This window comes from Macaca mulatta, chromosome 2 (genome assembly GCF_049350105.2).
Source record: "Macaca mulatta isolate MMU2019108-1 chromosome 2, T2T-MMU8v2.0, whole genome shotgun sequence".
Lineage (NCBI taxonomy): Eukaryota > Metazoa > Chordata > Mammalia > Primates > Cercopithecidae > Macaca > Macaca mulatta.
The window spans coordinates 97,897,509-97,918,572 of NC_133407.1; the positions used below are offsets into that span (position 1 = coordinate 97,897,509).

The 21,064-nt window shown below is 43.0% G+C and overlaps 1 protein-coding gene and 1 long non-coding RNA gene across 18 annotated transcripts in view; both read right to left on the bottom strand.

Annotated features, from left to right (window-relative positions):
* IGF2BP2 (insulin like growth factor 2 mRNA binding protein 2) overlaps positions 1 to 21,064 on the bottom strand; it is a 190,571-nt gene that overhangs the window by 100,604 nt on the left and 68,903 nt on the right. The window lies entirely within an intron of this gene.
* Positions 9,913 to 14,613, bottom strand: LOC144339088 (uncharacterized). The gene is made up of 3 exons (XR_013413753.1): positions 14,504 to 14,613; positions 13,405 to 13,593; positions 9,913 to 11,738 (listed from the first exon to the last, which is right to left on the bottom strand). It is a non-coding gene; the product is annotated as an uncharacterized LOC144339088 (long non-coding RNA).

The following is a 21,064-nucleotide window of genomic DNA, read 5'->3' on the forward strand; positions in this document are numbered from 1 at the left end:
GTCCAACCGTCTTCTGTCTGTCTTCTTCCCTCAGCCCCCACAACTCCCACTTCTATTCACTGAAGCAGGAAACCATAGAGAAGACACTCACAAACAAAACACTGGCTGCTGCAATGAGTGGCTGCAGTAGCTGGCCAAACAAACAGCTCTGGTCACAGTGCACAGCGTAGCTGCTGCCCAACAGGTTGAAATATCACTCGCACCATTTCATATTGTGAATGCCACTGGGTGGTAATAAAAATCATGAGCTGTGGGGAGCTTGTACATAAGGAGAAAAAAACAAAACAAGTCCTAACCTTCCTCTGGTTTGGTGGGTGGTCTGAAAGTTTTCTTTCTGGCAAGGTCATATCCACTTTTTCACACTCCTTGCTAACCGAAGTAGCCAAGAACCTAGGTTTGGGAAGACAACTTTTCTTCAGAAAAAACCACAAGTAAACCAGCCCAGACTTAAGAGAATCTACCCTATTATAAGGACCCCAGAGATAGTAATTCCAAAAGCTACTGAAAATAAACAAAAATGTTTAGTTACTGTTTACTGGAAAATCCCCCCAACATGTATATACAAATTCGATTCTAATCCCTGATTTAAAAAAATAAACCTGTTATACAAATTTGACTTGACCTGTTATACCAATTTGACAAATTTGACTTGGGGGCACCGAGTGGGCAGAGGGCAATCAAAGTGATAGGAAGCGATGTCCCAGCGCCACTAAAGCCAAGACACCACCTGACTGCTCACAGCAACCATGCACATAAAAGCAGCTGGTTCCAAACAGCAGCGTTCTCAAGGGCAGGGGCTCCCAGTGCCAGGGCAATTCACATGAGCAACTCCATGTTCTCCCAGTAAAAGCAGAGATTGATCTACTTAATGATTACTTTCCTGTGATCAAAACTGTGGAGGCCACCATCCTAATTCAGAAGGACTGGCCTTTCCATCACTGGAACATGGGTCCAACCTGAATGTCTCTCGCCTCTGGATCAAAAAAGCCAGCTCTCACTGACAGGTATGAGACATCATTTAACTTAAAAGCTTTGTGTACCTTTATGAGGAAGATAATATATGGGGGTGGAGCAAAAGTGGGGATAAAGCCAACAGGAAACATGTATCAGATTATGCAACCAAGATACCTATTTATAACCTTATTATTATTATTATTATTATTTTATTTTTTATTTTTTGAGATGGAGTCTCGCTCTGTCACTCAGGCTGGAGTGCAGTGGCAAAATCTCGGCTCACTGCAAGCTCCACCTCGCGGGTTCACGCCATTCTCCTGCCTCAGCCTCCCGAGTAGCTGGGACTACAGGTGCCCACCACCACGCCCGGCTAATTTTTGGTATTTTTAGTAGAGACGGGGTTTCACCGTGTTAGCCAGGATGGTCTCCATCTCCTGACCTCGTGATCCACCCGCCTCGGCCTCCCACAGTGCTGGGATTACAGGCGTGAGCCATCGCACCTGGCATATAACTTTTATTAAACTTCCATTTAAATGGTAGATTCTTGAGTTAGGGATTCCTGTAGAAGTTATCTTAACTGTTTTATAGCAGAAGAGAAAATGCTTTTATGTTTGGAAGCAGGACCAGAAAAGGATCTCTTTGCTGCTTTAAGCAAAGTTGTAAAAGTAGGTCTGTAAAGATCTAGGTATGCAAATGTGGCCATGCTAAATTTTGAGTGTGGGCTCTTTTTCATTCCTGGCCTGCCTTCCCCTGGAAGTGTGATTGGACAAGAAGCAAAATCAAAAACAAACAAAGGCAAAAACCAGGCAAAACAGAAAAATAACTCAGAGACCTGGAAAACTCCAAAACGAACAATTTCCAAGTCACTAGGAGCTAAGGATAATTATCCATCTACATATCAGTGGAATTACTGTTTTAACTTTCCAGGATCTTTGTTCTTCCTAAATTAATTATCCACTTACAGCTTCTAACTTAACAATTTATAAATAGCTACCCTTTTACTGCTATGAAGAAATTGAGATTTTTAAGACGTTAACATATTTTAAAGCTCTGAAAACTGGTAACACTACGATTTATCACTTTTTCTCACTATCCTTATGTTATGGTACTGTCACCAACCCTGGACTTGGAAGTCTTTGGTATTTAGGGTCTAGATGGTCTGTTGTTACAGGTTTTAAAAAATATAGACTGGGTGCAGTCACTCATGCCTGTAATCCTTACACTCTGAGAGGCCGAGGCAGGTGGATCACCTGAGGTCAGAACTTCGAGACAAGCCTGACCAACATGGTGAAACCCCATCTCTATTAAAAATACAAAAATTAGCCAGGCATGGTGGCATCTGCCTGTAATCCCAGCTACTTGAGAGGCTGAGGCACAAGAATCACTTGAACCTAGGAGGTGGAAGTTGCAGTGAGCTAAGATCACACCATTGCACTCCAGCCTGGGCGACAGAGTGAGAGTCCATCTCAAAAATAAATAAATAAATAAATAAATAAATAAATAATATATAGTCCATATATATTGTCCATATATATATGAACAATGACTAGTTTGGTTTCTTTAGTAGACTGAGTGTGTCCCAAACATGGTGATCAAAGGTGCCTTCCTATCACTTTTATTTTATTTTATTTATTTTATTTTATTCTATTTTACTTTATTTTGAGACAGAGTCTCCCTCTGTCGCCCAGGCTGGAGTGCAGTGGCGCCATCTTGACTCACTACAACCTCCAACTCCCAGGTTCAAGCGATTCTCCTGCCTCAGCCTCCCAAGTAGCTGGGACTACAGGCTCATGCCACCATGCCCGGCTAATTTTTTTGTATTTTTAGTAGAGACAGGGTTTCACCTTGTTAACCAGGATGGTCTCGATCTCCTGACCTCGTGATCCACCCTTCTCAGCCTCTCAAAGTGCTGGGATTACAGGTGCGAGCCACAGCACCCAGCCTCCTATCACTTTTTAAAGGGCTCCCATTTAGACTACCCTCACAGGAGCAAAGAGGTACAGGAAGGAACCGGGGGATTACATAATGGATACACTGCTAGGTATGTGATATACTGCCTGCCTGCACTCAGTGTGTCAGTGAACAAGTACTACTGTGCCTTAATACCAGAAGTAGCAACTGGAAAACAGAAAAATATGCCACAAAGCCTGCTGCTATTCCTATTGTGGGAAGTCAAACAGCAACCTTTGCAAACATCAATTTTCTTTCCCCCCAGTGATGAGTTACATAGAAGTTCTCCTCCAAGTTTTAGAATGTACTTCTAAAAATTCCCAACCAGCAAATTCTAGACCAGCAGTAGGAACTGCTAAGGCATAATATGTAACAATCATTATGGACTGAATTCTCCAACTCTTGATTTAGAATGCACCAACTGCCATCTCACCCTACCCAAACAGCCTGCACGGTGGCAACCCTGCCCCAGAAAATCTGGCTGTCCCCACAGATTCAAAAGTCAGCCTGGTAAGTCTCATTTTGCAAAACCTGTTCCCCAAGTTCCTGACACAAAGAACTCCAATGCCCATTGATAACCTCAAATTCTACAAGGTCCCCTTATCAGCCATTAAAATTATTTTAAAGTAAAAATCATTTTACTTAAATTTAGTAATCTAAGAACTTCTTGGCCAGGCGCGGTGGCTCACGCCTGTAATCCCAGCACTTTGGGAGGCCGAGGCAGGCGGGTCACCTGAGGTCAGGAGTTCAAGACCAGCCTGGCCAACATGGTGAAACCCCATCTCTACTAAAAATATAAAAACTAGCCAGGTGTGCTGGCACATGCCTGTAATCCCAGCTACTTGGGTGGCTGAGGCAGGAGAATCGCTAGAACCCAGGAGGTGGAGGTTGCAGTGAGCTGAGATCACCATTGCACTCTAGCCTAGGTGAAAAAGCGAAGACTCCGTCTTTAAAAAAAAAAAAAAAAAAAAAGTCTCTCTTTTCTGGCTTGATTTTACTGAGAACAGTAATTCAACCTACACATATACATGTCAAGGCTGTGTTGTAAAGGATAATTGTCTACTAGTTTATTTATCAGACTCCTGGCCTTAAAAATAAATGTCAGGAGGCAGAAAAAAACTGAGAAGTTGGGGTCATCACTTCAAGATTCAACTCACTTAGAGGAATTAAAATACACAATCAATTGTTGATTAGACAGTAACGATTATAATGAATGCTGAAGTCCACAGTTCAAACAAGCAATTAGGGTTGATACAAGAAGTGTAAACAATTCATGAATGGGCTAATTGCTCTTCTGAAAAGGAACTGGCCTCTAGTCCTCATACTGTGTCTGTCTATCCCCAAATCTATCCCTGAATCTCTCTGGTAACTCCCATGACACTTCATCCTAGGTGCAGCAGCACTAATATAAGCTTCTCTTTTATGGACATAACTTCTTCCGCTGGGTAATTTTGGAAAAAACTTGTTTTACTACCCAGTGTAAAAAGTAAAATAGGACCTGCAATCAGACTTGGAATTAGCCAGGATATGATCTCTCATTGAAAGGCACTATTTCAATTAACAAAGTTGCAGTGTGTTAAAAAACATCCTTGACAGCAAGCCAAGAGCATGAATTAGGTTGGCCCAGAAAGAAATGAGCCTGTGCCTGAGAAAAATCAGGCAAACACACATCTTTAACAAAAATTAAGAGTACACCAAAAACACAATGATATCTGAGCATTTATCACCCATGCGGATTTATCACGAGAATAGAAGCTCTTCATAGGTAAGGGCTATCTCCTAGCTGGGTTGTTTTGAACTTTAGCACACATCAGAAGTCCCAGTGAATCTGGGGTGGGGCCTCAGAATTTGCATTTCTAACGAGGTCCCCATTGACAGTGAGAGGACAACACTAAGAATCACTGTCCTAGCTTATCTATTATGTAGTGTGAATAAAGGTCAGAGGATGCTTACCTTACTGTGGGGAACATCCCCTCCACGGCACTGGAAAGCCACATTGTGAAAGGATCCCTCAGGAAATGCCCCATTTTGCCTTAACACTGGGAATTTATTATCTGTTGATCTTTAAAGTATAGATTATAAACTTCTCTAGACTTTGACACCTTCCAAAGAAAGGAGAGAAACTCCCCTAGCATAGGAACCATCTCGCCTGGAATAACACTTGTCCCATCCCCTAGAGGTACAAATTCTAGAGTAAGACACACCTGAGTATCTAAAGCTGTTAACCAGAATTCATAGAAAACTCAGTAAATATCAAGGCTATCATGCCTGGTCCCTGCTAAGGACTTCTACAATTCTCTACATAGATCACTTGTAATCCAGGAACTCTTCGTCCACAAACTTCTACCTATCTTAAGATTTCTCAACAAGATCTCAAGACAAGACAGGCTTCTCCCGGGAAAAGATCACGTACAATTCTCTGAGATTTATTTGTCTTCCTGTATCCCTGTCTTTGTTCCAATCCAGACCCCCCTCATATACTGTCATAGCCCCTTCACCTGTGTACTTTTACTCAAGTCGCCCAGGCACACTCAATTGTTTCATCACTGTTCAAAAAACAGTCTTTCAGAACCAGGATAGGTGCCAGCTATCATAATTCAGCCAAAGATAAGCAAACTGTCACGCCACTTGAACACATGTGTTTCCTCTGAAATTTATGTCCATGCACATTGTCTTCTTTTAAAACAATAGCTTCCTGGTCTGGCATGGTGGCTCACGCCTGTAATCCCAGCATTTTGGGAGGCCGATGCAGGCAGATCACCTGGAGCCAGGAGTTCCAGAACAGCATGGCCAACATAGTGAAACCTCACCTCTATTAAAAATGTATTAGCCGGGCGTGATGGGGTGCGCCTATAGTCCCAGCTACTAGGGAGGCCAAGGCATGAGAACCGCTTGAACCCGGGAGGCGGAGGCTGCAGTGAGTGGAGATTGTGACACTGCCTCCGGCCAAAAAATTGCTTCCTTTAAATAACACTATAAAATCATACATATAGAAATTAGCAAATTAAGATATTAGTGATTCTACCACCCAATGATAACCACTGTTAATAATCTGATGAAGGGGCCAGGCGCGGTGGCTCAAGCCTGTAATCCCAGCACTTTGGGAGGCCGAGATGGGCGGATCACGAGGTCAGGAGATCGAGACCATCCTGGCTAACACGGTGAAACCCCGTCTCTACTAAAAAATACAAAAAACTAGTCGGGCGCGGTGGCGGGCGCCTGTAGTCCCAGCTACTCAGGAGGCTGAGGCAGGAGAATGGCGTGAACCCGGGAGGCGGAGCTTGCAGTGAGCTGAGATCCGGCCACTGCACTCCAGCCTGGGCGGCAGAGCGAGACTCCGTCTCAAAAAAAAAAAATAATAATAATAATCTGATGAAGGGGCCGGGTGTGTTCGCTCATGCCTGTAATCCCACCACTTTGGGAGGCTGAGACAGGCAGATCACCTGAAGTCAGGAGTTCGAGACCAGCCTGACCAGCATGGTGAAGGGCCAGGGCGCATGCCTATAATCCCAGGTACTCAGGAGGCCGAGGCAGGAGAATTGCTTGAACCCAGGAGGCGGAGGTTTTGGTGAGCAGAGATCATGCCATCGCACTCTAGCCTGGGCAACAAGAGGGAAACTCCATCTCAAAAAAACAGAAAAAAGAATAGAAAAGAAAAGAAAAGAAAAAAGAAACATAATCTTTGTTTCTTTTGAAGAGGCCAGGCACAGTGGTTCACGCCTGTAATCCCAGCACTTTGGAGGCTGAGATGGGCGGATCACAAGGTCAAGAGATAAGACCATCCTGGCCAACATCGTAAAACCTTGTCTCTACTAAAAATACAAAAATTAGCTGGGCATGGTGGCACGTGCCTGTAGTCCCAGCTGCTCGGGAGGCTGAGGCAGGAGAATGGCATGAACCCAGGAGGCGGAGCTTGCAGTGAGCCGAGATCGTGCCACTGCACTCCAGCCTGGGCGACGAGCGAGACTCCATCTCAAAAAAATAATAATCTGATGAATGCTATTAGTTGTGTAGGTATTTATGAAAATGGGACCATACTGTTTATTACTCTTCTGCAATCTTTTTCACTTAGTATATTGTACAAGTCTTTACATATTCTTCTACAACATTAATTTTAGTGGCTATAAAGGGTTTCATGGCATAAGTGGACAATAATTTCCTTAACTCCTTGGAGTCTTTCCTCTCTCGCACATGTTATGTCTATTTAGGATCCAGCAAAATGACACATGCATTTACAACCCCTGCACTCCATCACTAAGCCATGTGCAGGAATAGAAGCATTGGATGATAAAGCTAGAGGAATTATTACCTAATAAACTTGTGGACAGACTTTCTCAATCAGAGAAAAAAACATTTAAATTAATTAAAAAGCATTTCTCTTCATTTCTTCACACTGTAATATTAGCTAGCAGGTGGTCCATAAAACCATTCCCTTTGGTACTCCAGTGCAGCTGAAACATTTCCCTCCACTTTTGTTTTAATGGGAAATTTAAATGTCAATGAAATTAAATACAATCTGGGTATACTTTACACACATTCCCCAGGGCCTAAAGGTAGTAAGAGCATAATTTTAAACTTTTTTGTTTGTTTTTTTGTTTTGAGACAGTGTCTCCCTCTGTCATACAGGCTGGAGTGCAGTGGCACGATCTTGACTCATTGCAAACTTCACCTCCCAGGTTCAAGCAATTCTCCTGTCTCAGCCTCCCAAGTAGCTGGGATTACAGGTGTGTGCCACCACACCCGGCTAATTTTTGTATTTTGGGTAGAGATGGGGTTTCACCATGTTGGCCAGGCTGGTCTCAAACTCCTGACCTCAAGTGATCCTCCCACCTCGGCCTCCCAAAATTCTGGGATTACAGGCATGAGCCACCATACCTAGCCCAATTTTAAACTTTTTTAAAAACAAATAAGAGGGAGAAGTAAGACATATAAATTATTTACTATGTTTTCATTCACAACAGGGAGAATGCAGGGGGCTGAGGGTGGTAGTAGGGGAGACAAATCTAAGCCTTACAAGATCCATTTTAATTAGTTAATATTGTTAAAGAATCAAAGACCTTGTGTGAGATGAAGTTCCAATCTTTCCATTTACACTGTGCTTCTCAAAGGATTCTCATAAAACCAACCCCTGTGCGTGTCGGAATTGCCTTTCCAATACCAAGCATTCACCTGTAGAAACACGCACAGTTGTGGCCTCCACTGCTTTCTCTAGTGTTGGAGGTGATATAACTCCTGGAAACTGTACTTGCAGAGTGGGGTGCTCTCTGCCTGTAAGGAAACCTTCCGCCCCTTCTACTCAGCCCCTCCGAGTCTGTGTCTTCTTCTCGTTTCTCACCAATTACTTCAAAGCATGTGGTCTTTCTTTTCATCTTGGGACAACCAACATTACAGGGAAAGATGCAGAAAAGATGATGTACAATACCTAGGGAAAAAAAATCAACTCATATATCCCTTGTGAAATATTATTTATCACCTCTCAAAACAAGTCATACCTGGGGTGGCCGAGTCTGGACTGTGTCACACGAAGATAAGGCAACTGCGCAATCCAAAGACACCAGCAGGCCACAGCCATCACTTCCTGCGGCTAAGTAGACATTTCCTCTTGATGTCCCAGTATTTCAAACTTAAAATCTCCTCAAACCGACCTCCCCCTTCTGATTTCCATTTCCATTTAATAAAACAATAGCAGCATTCTTCTCCCAAGATCCCCATTTCAGGATCTGATATGGCTTGGATGTGTGTTCCTTCCAAAGCTCATGTTGAAATGTGATTCCCAGTGTTGGAGGTGGGGCCTGGTGGAAGGTATTGGATCATAGGGGTGGATCCCTCACGAATTGCTCGGCACCATCCCCTTGGTGATAAGTGAGTTCTCACTCAGTTAGTGCACGTGAGATCTGGTTGTTTAAAAGAGTCTGATGCCAGGCACAGTGGCTGACACCTGTAATCTCAGCACTTTGGGAGGCTGAGACTGATGGATCACTTGAGCTCAGGAGTTCGAGACCACCCTGGGCAACAATGTTGAAACCCCATCTCTACACAGAAAATGCAAAAATTAGCTGGGTGTTGTGGTGCGTGGCTGTAGTCCCAGCTACTTGGGAGGCAGAGGCGGGAGAATTGCTTGAGCCCAGGAGGCAGAGGTTGCAGTGAGCTGAGATCGTGCCATTGCACTCTAGCCTGGGTGACAGAGCAAGACTCTGTCTCAAAAAATAAATAAAATAAAAGTATGGGACCTCCCCCTTCTCTCTCTTGCTCCCATTCTTGCCATGTGACATGCCTGCTTCCTCTCACCTTCTGCCATGACTAGAAGCTTCCACAGGCCTCACCAGCAGCCAAGCAGAAGCAAGCACCACAATTTCTGTACAGACTGCAGAACTGTGGGCCACTTAAACTCATTTCTTTATAAATTACCCAGGCTCTGGTATGCCTTTATAGCAATGCAAAAAATGACTAACACAGAAAATTAATACTGAGGAGTGGGGCATTGCTATAAAGATACCAAAAGATGTGGAAGTGGCTGTGGATCTGGATAATGGGCAGAGGATGGGAAGAGTTTGGAGGCTCAGAAGAAGACAGGAAGATGAGGGAGAGTTTGGAACTTTTTAAAGACTGGTTAAATGGTTGTGACTAAAATGCTGATACAGATGTGGACAGTGAAGTCCAAGCTGATAAGGTCTCAGGTGGAAAAGAGGAAGTTAATGGAAACTGGTGTAAAAGTCACCTGCATTACACCTTAGAAAAGAACTGAGCTGCACTGCGTTCATGTCCTAGGGATACATGGAAGTTTGAACTTAAGAGTAATGACACTTAGGGTATCTAGTGGAAGAAATTTCTAAGCAGCAAAGCATTCAAGATGTGGCTTGGCTGCTTCTAACAAACTACAATCAGAATTGGGAACAAAGAAATGACTTAAAGTGGAACTTATATTTAAAAGGGAAGCACAGTGTAAAAGTTTTAAAAATTCACAGCCAGGCCCTATAGTTGAGAAAGAATCCAAGTAGGCTGTGGAGCAACCACTTGCTACAGAGATTAGCATGACTAAAAGGGAACCAAGTGTCAACATCCAAGACAATGGGGGAAAAAGCCTCAAAGCCATTTCAGAAATCTTCCAGGTTACCCCTCCCATCACAGGCCCAGAGGCCTAAGAAGGAAAGAATGCTTTAGTGGGCCAAGCCTGGGGCACCAACGCCCTGCACCACTTCAGGAGACTGCAACCCCCATCTCCGCTGCTCCAGCTCCAACCACGGTTCACAGGGCCCCAGGTACAGCTTGGGTTGCTTTGGAGAGTGCAAGACATCATAAACCTTGGTAGTTTCCACATGGTGTTAAGCTTACAGGCACACAGACTGCAAGAGTGAATGAGGCTTGGCATCCTCTGCGTAGCTTTCAGAGGATATATAGGAAAGCTTGCTACAGGGGCAGAGCCCCCACAGAGAAACCCTACTAGGGCAGTGTCTAAGGGAACTGTGGGGGTTGGAGCCCCCACACAGAGTCCCCACCAGGGCACTGCCTAGTGGAGCTGTGGGAAGGGGGCCACAACCCTCCAGACCTAAGAATGGTAGAGCCACTGGCAGCTTACATCCTCAGCAAGGAAAAGCTACAGGTACACAACTCCAACCTAAGACAGCAGCCATGTGGGCTGTGCTCAGGGAAGCCAGTAGGGCAGGGCTGCCCAAGGCCTTGGGAGCCCATCTTTCAAATCTAGATATGGGACGTGGAGTCAAGGATTACGTTGGAGCTTTGGAGCTTTAAGATTTAATGCCTGCTCTACTGGGTTTCAGACTTGTGTGGGTTCTATTACCCTTTCCATTACCAATTTCTCCCTTTTGGAATGGGAATGTTTACCTAGTATCTGTACCACCATTGTATCTTGGAAGTAAATAACTTGTTTTATATTTTACAGGTTCATAGGTAGAAGGAAATCGGCTGTGAGTCTCAGATGAGATTTTGGACTTTGAGTTGATGCTGGAACAAGTTTTTGGGAGACTATTGGGAAGAGATGATTGTATTTTGCAAGGCGAGAAGGACATGAGATTTGGGGGCGGCAGAGGCAGAGACAGAATGACATGGTTTGGATGATGGCCCCTCCAAATTTCATGTTGAAATGTGATCCCCATTGCTGGAGGTGCAACCTGGTAAGAGGTACCAGATCATGGAGGTGGATCCCTCATGAATGGCTTGGTGCCATCCCCTTAGTGAAGAATGAGTTCTCATATGGTTTATGAAAGATCTGGTTGTTTAAGAGACTCTGGGACCTCTGGCTTCTCACTCTTGCTCATGCTCTTGCCATATGACATGCCTGCTCTTCTTCACCTTCTGCCATCATTGGAAGCTTCCTGAAGCCTCACCAGAAGCCAAGCAGATGCTAGCACCACACTTCCTGTATGGCCTGCAGAACCGTGAGCCAATTAAACCTCTTTTCCATCCTCAGGTGTTCTTTCATAGCAATGCAAAAACAGACTAACACAGGATCGCTCTTACCATTGCCAGGCTTCAATATCTAGCCACTAACTCAACAAGTCATGTTTCTTCTCTCTGCACAATATTTCTCCCATCTGCCTCTTTTTTTCAGCTTCCTCAACCAGTATCCTAGTTCAGGCTCTTATTACCCAACACCTAAACATATCTATAAGCTCTTAACTGGCCTCCCATACACATCAATCCATTCCATTTATGGCCATGTGTTTTGATAATCTTTCTCTGCTGATCAGAAATGCAGGAGGTGGCCAGGTGTGGTGGCTCATGCCTGTAATCCAACACTTTAGAAGGTGAGGTGGGAAGACTGCTTGAGTCCAGGAGTTTGAGACCAGCTTGGGAAACATAGCAAAACTCCGTCTCTACAAAAATAAAACAAAAATTAGTCAGGCATGGTGGTAAGCATCTGTAGTCTTAGCTAGTCTAGAGACTGAGGTGGGAAGATTGCTTGAGCCCAGGAGTTTGAAGTTTAGTAAGCTATGATCACACCATTGAACTCCAGTCTAGGCAACAGACTGAGATCCTGCCTCTAAATAAATAAATAAAAGAAACTCAGGAGACTACAGAATAAAATCTTAATGTCTTCTTCCAACAGTCACGATATTTCATGGTTCTAGCCATATCTCCGTCCTAGCAAAAGTGGTCTTTTCTACTCCTGGGACACATTATGCACACTTATGTTTCCAAATTACCCTTGAAACCTTTTCCTGCACTTTGAATCACCTTCCCACTCTTCTCCTCTTCCTTGAATTCTATTTATACCTGAGTGTTCAGCTCAAATCCAACCTTTCTACAAAGCCATCAGAAAAGCTACTACGCACTTGTCTCTGCATTCTCATTCATTCAAAAAGTATTTACCTACTAACTTCCTACGATGAGCAAGGCACCAAGTTAGTTGCTGGGTATAAAACGGTGAAAAAAAAAACCCACACAAACAGGGTTCCCGTTTTTATATTTTCCTCTCTCCATGAGTCACATGTGCACCAATTAGGTATAGCCCTTTGAGAGACTACATCTCATACTTTTTGTTTGTTTGTTTTTGGTTTTTTTTGAGACAGAGTTTTACTCTGTCACCCAGACTGGAGTGACGTGGCATGATCATAGCTTACTGCAGCCCTGACTTCCCGGGCTCAGGTGATTTTCCCACTTTAGCCTCCCAAGTAGCTGGACTACAGGTGTGCACCACCACGCCTGGCTAATTTTTGTATTTTTTGTAGAGATGGGGTTTTGCCATGTTGCCCAGGCTGGTCTGAGACTCCTAGGCTTAAATGATCCATCCACCTTGGTCTCCCAAAGTGCTGGGATTACAGATATAAGCCACTGTACCTAGCCTATATCTCATGTATTTTTAAAAAATCTTTCAAAGCTCCACTCCTAGTGTAGTGCCAGGCACATAGCAAATGCTCAGTAAATGACTGCTGATTGATTTCTGATCGGTAGTTACAGATCCACACACGTATCTCTGACCTGCCTGTGACAGCAGTTCTTTATAAAGCCAAGTCAACTGGCTCATATCTGAAGAGACCAACCTTTATTAACACTATGCTCCAAAATCAACAGGGCCAACTGGCCACCTGACCAAGAACAATGGTTGTCCTTTTCATAGAGAATGTGCCAGTTTGCCTTAGACACTGAGAGCACTTTGTGAAACCCTGATCACAACAGGACAAGGCGTACTTCTGAATGGCAACAGGAGATGATATAGGCGGTCTCTGCCTTCATATATTCATGCAACAAAACATGGGTACGGTCAAAGAGTCCCACTCAATGCCTTAGAGACTTATAACCATCTCATCTCACATAGACTTAGGAGGTATGCAAAATGCCTGTCAAGCATCCAAAGTGTGCATCAATTCAGCAAATATTTACCAAACACCAAGAAGAGACAACACCCAAGAGAAAGCACAGGCTTTGGAACTAAGAAAACCTGGCTCTGACTGCTGGATTTAGCACTAGTTATGTGGAAAGATGACTGATCTTGCTCAGCTTTGATTTCCTTCTCTGTAAAACAAGGACAGGACCACCTACCTCACAGGGTCTGCTATGAGGATTAAATGAGATAATGCGTGTAAAGTACGTGACAAAGAGTAGACGTTCAGTAAGTGGTAAGCCGTTGCTATTGCTGAAGAAGAAGATAAACAGGCAGTAGTGGTATCTGTAGTGTTGGGCACTATGTTAGCACTGTTGCATATCCAGCAAGACAATCTCAAGGCAGACCTTTAGGTAGAGAGAAAAATAAGAGAGGGGGACATAAAACTGTCTTATGCCTTAGAATGCGCATCTATCACTAAAATTCTAAGTAATATGGAAACTTAGATGTTTCACTGATATCATAAGCAACATTATCCCAAAGCATTTAAATAAAATACTCATCTCCAACCACCCTCGTGTCATGGTCACTTGTTGCTTTCAGCAATTCAAACTGCTTGGGGTGATAGCGCTCCATGGTAGATTTAACTGCACTCCTTTACCTTGAGATAAACAGCTTGTAAACTCCTAGAAGGCCACTACTGCTTTTAAAACCAATGTTTGTTCTTTGGGGAAGGTAATGCTGAGAATCCAAACCCAGTATAAGAAAGAATTCAGCTCCCATGCAGGCCACTGTGAAGAGGACACACCTAGTAGACACACAAATGTTTGCTGAACATAAGAATGAGTTTCAGTTACAATGGACTTCTATATCCAATGTAATATAACACCTGGGATACCGATGCAAAACATGTTACTATGAATAAGAGTCCCAGTCTTCGGAATCAGAGAAGGAAATGGAGCAAATACAAACACCCAGTTTCCGTCTCTCCTAAGAACAAAGAGAAAGGGAAAAAAGTATTGAACCAGAAGCTGAACGGAAAAAAGTATTGAACCGAAGCTGGCATTCACTCTCAAAAATGTACTACTGCCTCCTCTACCCGCTTCTGTCCAGTCTTAAAGGTGTGTGTGCATAGATTAGTTGAATGTGTTTCAAGTTCATAAAGGAAGTCAAGGAAAAATTCCATCCTTTAACATCTTGCTAAAATATATAGCTTCCGTAAGATGACACTAAATGTAAGTATTCAGCACTCACATCTCACTGAAGAGAAGGGAGAATCAGGAGAAAATGAACTGTAAAGGGTGAAACTATGCTTACGAGGTAAGAGTCCAGCGTTCTCTGCCTTTCCGAAGAGTGGCAACCATCCCTTCCACAGCCCCATGCAGCAGTATCTGAGAAGCACAGGGAAGGCTGAAAAATCTGTGGATGACCTTACTAGAATTTCATGCTTACTTATACATGTGACTAAGAGCCAGCACCCAGGCTTCCAATCTCTCAGAAGTCACCCATAAATCAGCCTATGAGACAAGTGCTGCAAATAGCATAATTTCTCATGAGCAAGGACCCTGGCTATGTTGCTAGATCTTTCTGTAGTTAACAGCGAAAGATAGTATCTGTTTTAACATTTTATTATGAAGATTTTGAATTTTCACAAAAAAGTAAACGGATGTGATGAACCCAGCTTTAACAGTTACCAACATATGACAAATCTTGTTTCATCTATACCATACCCACTGGATTATATTAAACTGAAACCCAGGTATCATAGTATTTTATTTATAAATACTTAAGTATATAAAAGATGAGGATTTTTTAAAAAATCACCACAATACCATTATCAAACATTAAAAATGAAAAGCCATTTCCTTATACTAGCAAAAATGCCCTCACAGTGTTCAAATGTCCCCAATTGTCTTATAACCCCATCCTCTTTTTACAGTTAGTTAATAACTGAATGTTCACAATGGAAAGCAACGTAGAGACTGCACAGTTCAGTTTCTACCCACTAAGACCCAAACTCCCTCACAGCAGTGCCTCGGTTATGACACGTCCCCTGAGAAGTGTGCATTTTGTGGAAGACAAGAATATTAGACTCATCAGTTTTTGGTTTTTTTTTCCCCTTCAGTATGTTATTTTACTCTCTTTTGTAATTGCATACTTAAGATTTTTAAATAGCTTTATTGAGATATAATTCACATCACAAAACTTACCTATTTAAAGTATACAATTCAATGATTTCTAGCATATTCACAAAGTTGTGCAGTGATCCCCACTATTTAAGTTCTGAACATTTCTATTACCCCAAAAAGAAACTCTGTACCCATGAGCAATCTCTCCCTCACCCGCCTCACCCCTTCCCGGCCCCTGGTAATCATCAGCTGGCTTTCCGCCTCTGTGGATTTTGCCTTTCTGGACATTCTTACTCCACTCTCACACTGTTTAAAGTCGTTTGGGGGTCTGTCCTTCAACCCCCAGGTAAGGCAGTAACTTTCCTAGGGGATAGGAGTATCTGACCGGCACTCATGGAGTCAGATTCCCCAGCAGGCTCTCCTGGCTCCTCCCTAATCTGGGAGCAGAGGATCAGCTGTTTCTTTTTGTTTTAGCTGTTAGAAAGTTCAGGCTTAAATTTGCTGCCCAGGCCGGGCGCGGTGGCTCACGCCTGTAATCCCAGCACTTTGGGAGGCCGAGGCGGGCGGATCACAAGGTCAGGAGATCGAGACCACGGTGAAACCCCGTCTCTACTAAAAATACAAAAAATTAGCCGGGCGCGGTTGTGGGTGCCTGTAGTCCCAGCTACTCGGGAGGCTGAGGCAGGAGAATGGCGTGAACCCGGGAGGCGGAGCTTGCAGTGAGCCGAGATCGCGCCACTGCACTCCAGCCTGGGCGACAGAGCAAGACTCCGTCTCAAAAAAAAAAAAAAAAAAAAAATTTTGCTGCCCAACTTTAATAACTGTGTAGCATACTATCACATACATTTCTCTCACCACATTTCCCTTTATCCTCACTTTAGTATTCAACCTTAATTTTCCTTTTGTTTTGTTCATTTGCATTTTTCCTATATTTTCTTATACTTCAAGTATTTTGTACTCAAATACTTTTTTTTTTTGAGGTGGGGAACCATTAAAGAATGAATGCATAACATTTATCTTCAGACATTCTGGTACTATCTTATCATGTCTGAAAGCCTAGGAAAATCTCATTTGATTATGATGATTTCTGGTGATTGAAACCTAGCCTGATACTCCCAAAAACATGGTGTTAGGCTCCAACGAAAGGATACAGAAGAAAAAGAAATGCCTCAAAGATGACTTGGGTGAGGATGTGTGAAATGTATTCCTGTACACACAAAAAAGAGGTGTATGTGTGGGACAGGATCGGTGAAGAAAATGTTGGTGATTCAGCTTTAGTTTAGAGAACTAAACGTAACAGACTTGATGGTCAGGGCAAATAAAGAAGAAGAAAACAGACATGGAAGGTATCACTCCGGGGCCCTGGGCTGACGCCTCCATTAATATTACCGCATTCATTGTGAAGTGTACGTGTCAGCATCAGAGAACAAGAACTACAGCTTCACTGTGTGAAGAACCATCCCCATCCCAAGTGCTATTTAAGACATTTTACTGGGGGTACTGGTTGCTTTACTCTTGCCAAAAGAAAAATATCCTGTAAGGAGTAAAAACCCAAGCTTTCCCCAGGAAAGACCTCACAGGCAGAGGACATTAATTCCTTCCTTGATAGAGTTCAACAAAACTCTTCCTGCACCCCGGAATGCAATGATTAATCAACTAATCTGGACCCAAGCTTTGTTTATATGTTCCAACCCTAAACATTAATTGAAATATTTCCATTACAACAAAAACACTTTGGTTAGGATTTAAACACCACTGCCTAACAACATGCAAGTGTGCTTCAGAACATGAAAGCATAATTTAGCAAAATAACAGTCCCTGCATTCGATCCAAGGGGGCACGGAATGAAAAATATGTTATTCTAGGGTACATGGTTACTGGACAGCTAGACCAAGGGACATGAATTCCCTTTCCCACGTGATAAACTGCCGGAGATATTCTACCATGCTTTGTACTATTAGACAAGCTTGCATAATTTTTTTTTTTGCTTGTTAGTGTTTGTTTTGCTGAGGTTGGGTGGTATGGGTGTTGGGTTTTAACATGTGAAAAAGAGACACAAGACACAAGTTCACACCTGTAATCCCAGCACTTTGGGAGGCTGAGACAGGCAGATCACCTGAGGTCAGGAGTTCGAGACCAGCCTGGTCAACATGGTGAAACCCTGTCTCTACTGAAAGAAAAATACAAAAATTAGCTAGGTGCGGTGGCTCACGTCTGTAATCCCAGCACTTTGGGAGGCTGAGACGGGCAGATCACCTGAGGTCAGGAGTTCAAGACCAGTCGGTCAACATGGTAAAACCCTGTCTCTACTGAAAAAAAAATACAAAAATTAGCCAGGTGCGGTGGCTCACGCCTGTAATCCCAGCACTTTGGGAGGCCAAGATGAGTGGATCACCTGAGGTCAGGAGTTCCAGACCAGCCTGGCCAACACGGTGAAACCCAGTCTTTACTTTAAAAAAAAAAAAAAAAAAAAAGGCCAGGCATGGTGGCTGGCACCTGTAGTCCCAGCTACTCCGGAGGCTAAAGCAGGAGAATTGCTTGAACCTAGGAGGTGGAGGTTGCAGTGAGACAAGATCATGCCACTGCACTCCAGCCTGGGTGACTGAGGGACACTCGATCAAGAAAGAAAGAGAGAAAGAGAGAAAGAGAGAGAGAGAGAGACAGAGACAGAGAGAAAGAAAGAAAAGAAGGAAGGAAGGAAGGAAGGAAGGAAGGAAGGAAGGAAGGAAGGAAGGAAGGAAGGAAGGAAGGAAGGAAGGAGAGAGAGAAAGAAAAAGAAAGAAAGAAAGAAAGAAAGAAAGAAAGAAAGAAAGAAAGAAAGAAAGAAAGAAAGAAAGAAAGAAAGAAAAGAAAAGAAAAGAAAAGAAAAGAAAAAGAGAAAAAAAGACACAAATTTGGGAAAAACCATTTTTGAGAGAAAGTGTGTTTTGACAGTATTTGAATACGGGTCAAATCCCCTGAAGAAGCTTAGATGTAACAATAGAGGTGAATGCAATAACAGAACTTATACTGGCTACAGTCTACTTCAGTTACTGCTCTAGGAAGAAGCAGCCTTCAAGAGGGGGGAAAAGTCTGAGCAATTTAAGATGCACAGACGAGTTTCTTAATAATAGCAAATGGATGAATTTTATCCAAGTGCTTTAAAGTACATTTAACACAGAACAATCTGCAGCAGCTATTCTCACCTCCACCAAAACCTCCCTTCCTCAAGATGAACCAATCTCCTGGTTTCTTCAACAATGTGAAAAAAGCAAGATACTTACTTTTTATTTGTTAAGAAGGTTTCTCTGCCTAGAATGTGATTCTCAAGCCTGGATGCAGGGGATCCCTCCCTACACAGGGATTCATTAGAATCACCTGTATAGATTTTCTTTCTTTTTTTTTTTAAACAACAACAACAAAAAAGCAGCTAAGCCCACCCAGAGATTCTAATTTAACTGGTTTGGGATTGGATCCAGGCACTGGTATTTTTTTAAAAAAGACTTCCCAGTGATTCAAACATAAACCTGGGTTGAGAATCAATGGTCTATACAAACATCTCCTCTTTCCACACCAAGTCGTATCTGTGGGGTTTTTGTTTTTGTTGTTTTCATTTTAAAATAAGCTTTTTCTCTCTTCAAGGCTGAATCTCCTCCATGCAATGTACCAAAACTATCCTACCTTAGTAAGTCCCTACTCATGTAATTGTTCCTGACACTCCTCCAAGGTTAGAGCGTTCATATTTCTCCTGTGACTTAAGTGTTTATGGATATACTCAGCATTATATTCATAATGTAACCAGCATGTTTATGTTTGTTACTATGGTTTGTGCTTAAGTTACAAGCTTGTCTTATCTCCCTTGTTTGATTCAGCAGATGATTTTGGAATGCATATTATGTGAATGTCACTGTGCTCAAGGCCTGTGGAGGCTGCAAAAATGTAAAGCCATTCTTGTAGCTGTCAAGGAACTTAAAATCCAGAATGGAGATAAGACAGAAACAAATAACACCACCATATAGAATATAAAATCTATAATAGACATCCAAGGTATACTAGACCACTCTCAGCTGCAGAACAAAGACATATATCAAAATGCTAACAGTGAGTTATCTCCAGGAAGTGGGATTAAGAATGTTCTTTGTTTTTGCGTGTTTTTTTTTAAGTCTTTTACAAGATGTATGTTATGGGAAATAGTCTCTAAAGAAGGAGAAATCTGTTTCAAGGATGGAAAGTTAACAGGTGGAGAAGGAGCATGAGCAAAGGCAAAGCACCAAATGTATTTGGTGACAGTGGGTAACTCCGTGCTGCTGCTGTCCCTTGGAGTGAAGGCAGAAAGAGAAGGGGGTGAGGTCAGAAGGATTGTAGCAGTATTGCCAAAACCTTGAATGTCATAGAGAGGATTTTTTTTTTTTTTTTTTGAGACAGAGTCTCGCTCTGTCGCCCAGGCTACAGTGCAGTGGCGCAATCTCAGCTCACTGCAAGCTCCGCCTCCCGGGTTCACGCCATTCTCCTGCCTCAGCCTCCCGAGTAGCTGGGAATACAGGCGCCCGCCACCTTGCCCAGCTAGTTTTTTGTACTTTTTAGTAGAAACGGGGTTTCACCGTGTTAGCCAGGATGGTCTCGATCTCCTGACCTTGTGATCCGCCCGTCTCGGCCTCCCAAAGCGCTGGGATTACAGGCTTGAGCCACCGCGCCCAGCCATAAAGAGGATTTTTAATTGGCAAATGGGAGCCACTAAAGGTTTTTAAATGGTACTTTTCCTTATTATAAAAATAACACTTTTCTTTAAAAATAGTATTATATGTCTATTATATAAGTAATTGGAAAGGAGTAAAATCCATAAAGTAAATAAAAATTATCACCAGAAAGCTCATCACTCAGAAAAAAAAAATAATGCTAATATTCTGGCACATTTCCTTTCAGTCTTTTGCAGTCATGAAAGATTTTTTAAGCAGGAATGTGACCTCATCAGGGCTATGCTTTAGGAGGCTGGGTTACGAGATGTCCAAAGAACGAAGTGGCTTCCTCACACACATTCTCCACTTCTCCTGCTTATGTTTTTGCTGCAGGTCCACAGATAGGTCCCAAAGGGCAAGCAGAACCCGAGGGGAAAGCCCAAGGCTTTGGCAGAAGCATTCCTAATATTCAGTGAAACAGACAAGAAGCCCTTGATGGAGGTGAAGAGACCAATCTGCAGAGCAGCAACAGGTCATCAGGGAGTCTTGTCTCGAGAAGGGAGGTTGTTTCACAGGACCACAGAGAGCTTTTCTAGAGATCCTCTTCACCACAATTCCCAGCAGGGAGATTCCTAAAAATAGGCAATTACCACATCTTGTATGTGATAATTACATTACAATAAAACAGCTCATAGTATGACAGCTACTGCCTCTGAGTAAGAAATCATGTTGCCTCTGAGATCACAGCTTCAAGAAGGGGTTGACCTGTGTCAAAATCCCCTGACAGGCTTTATTTGTCAAGTCAGTTCTCACAGCACTCAGCCTTGCCCCCCACTCTGAGACAATGGGGCTCTGTGAAGGAGCAGAGGCCAAAATCTGGAAGGACACTGGCATGCCTCTTCTACCCCCATGAGGTGTTTATTATTTTGCTCGCAAATAAGCTGCGTCCAATGTTTTATTTCCTTCCCCCTTCTTCCCTTTGCTAATTTTATCTCAATTTCAAATTAGTATTTTTCAAGAGATAATTTACTTAATTCCCAGCCCCTCCTACCCGTTTATGACTTAGGAATGAACGTAAGCACAAAACATCTTGT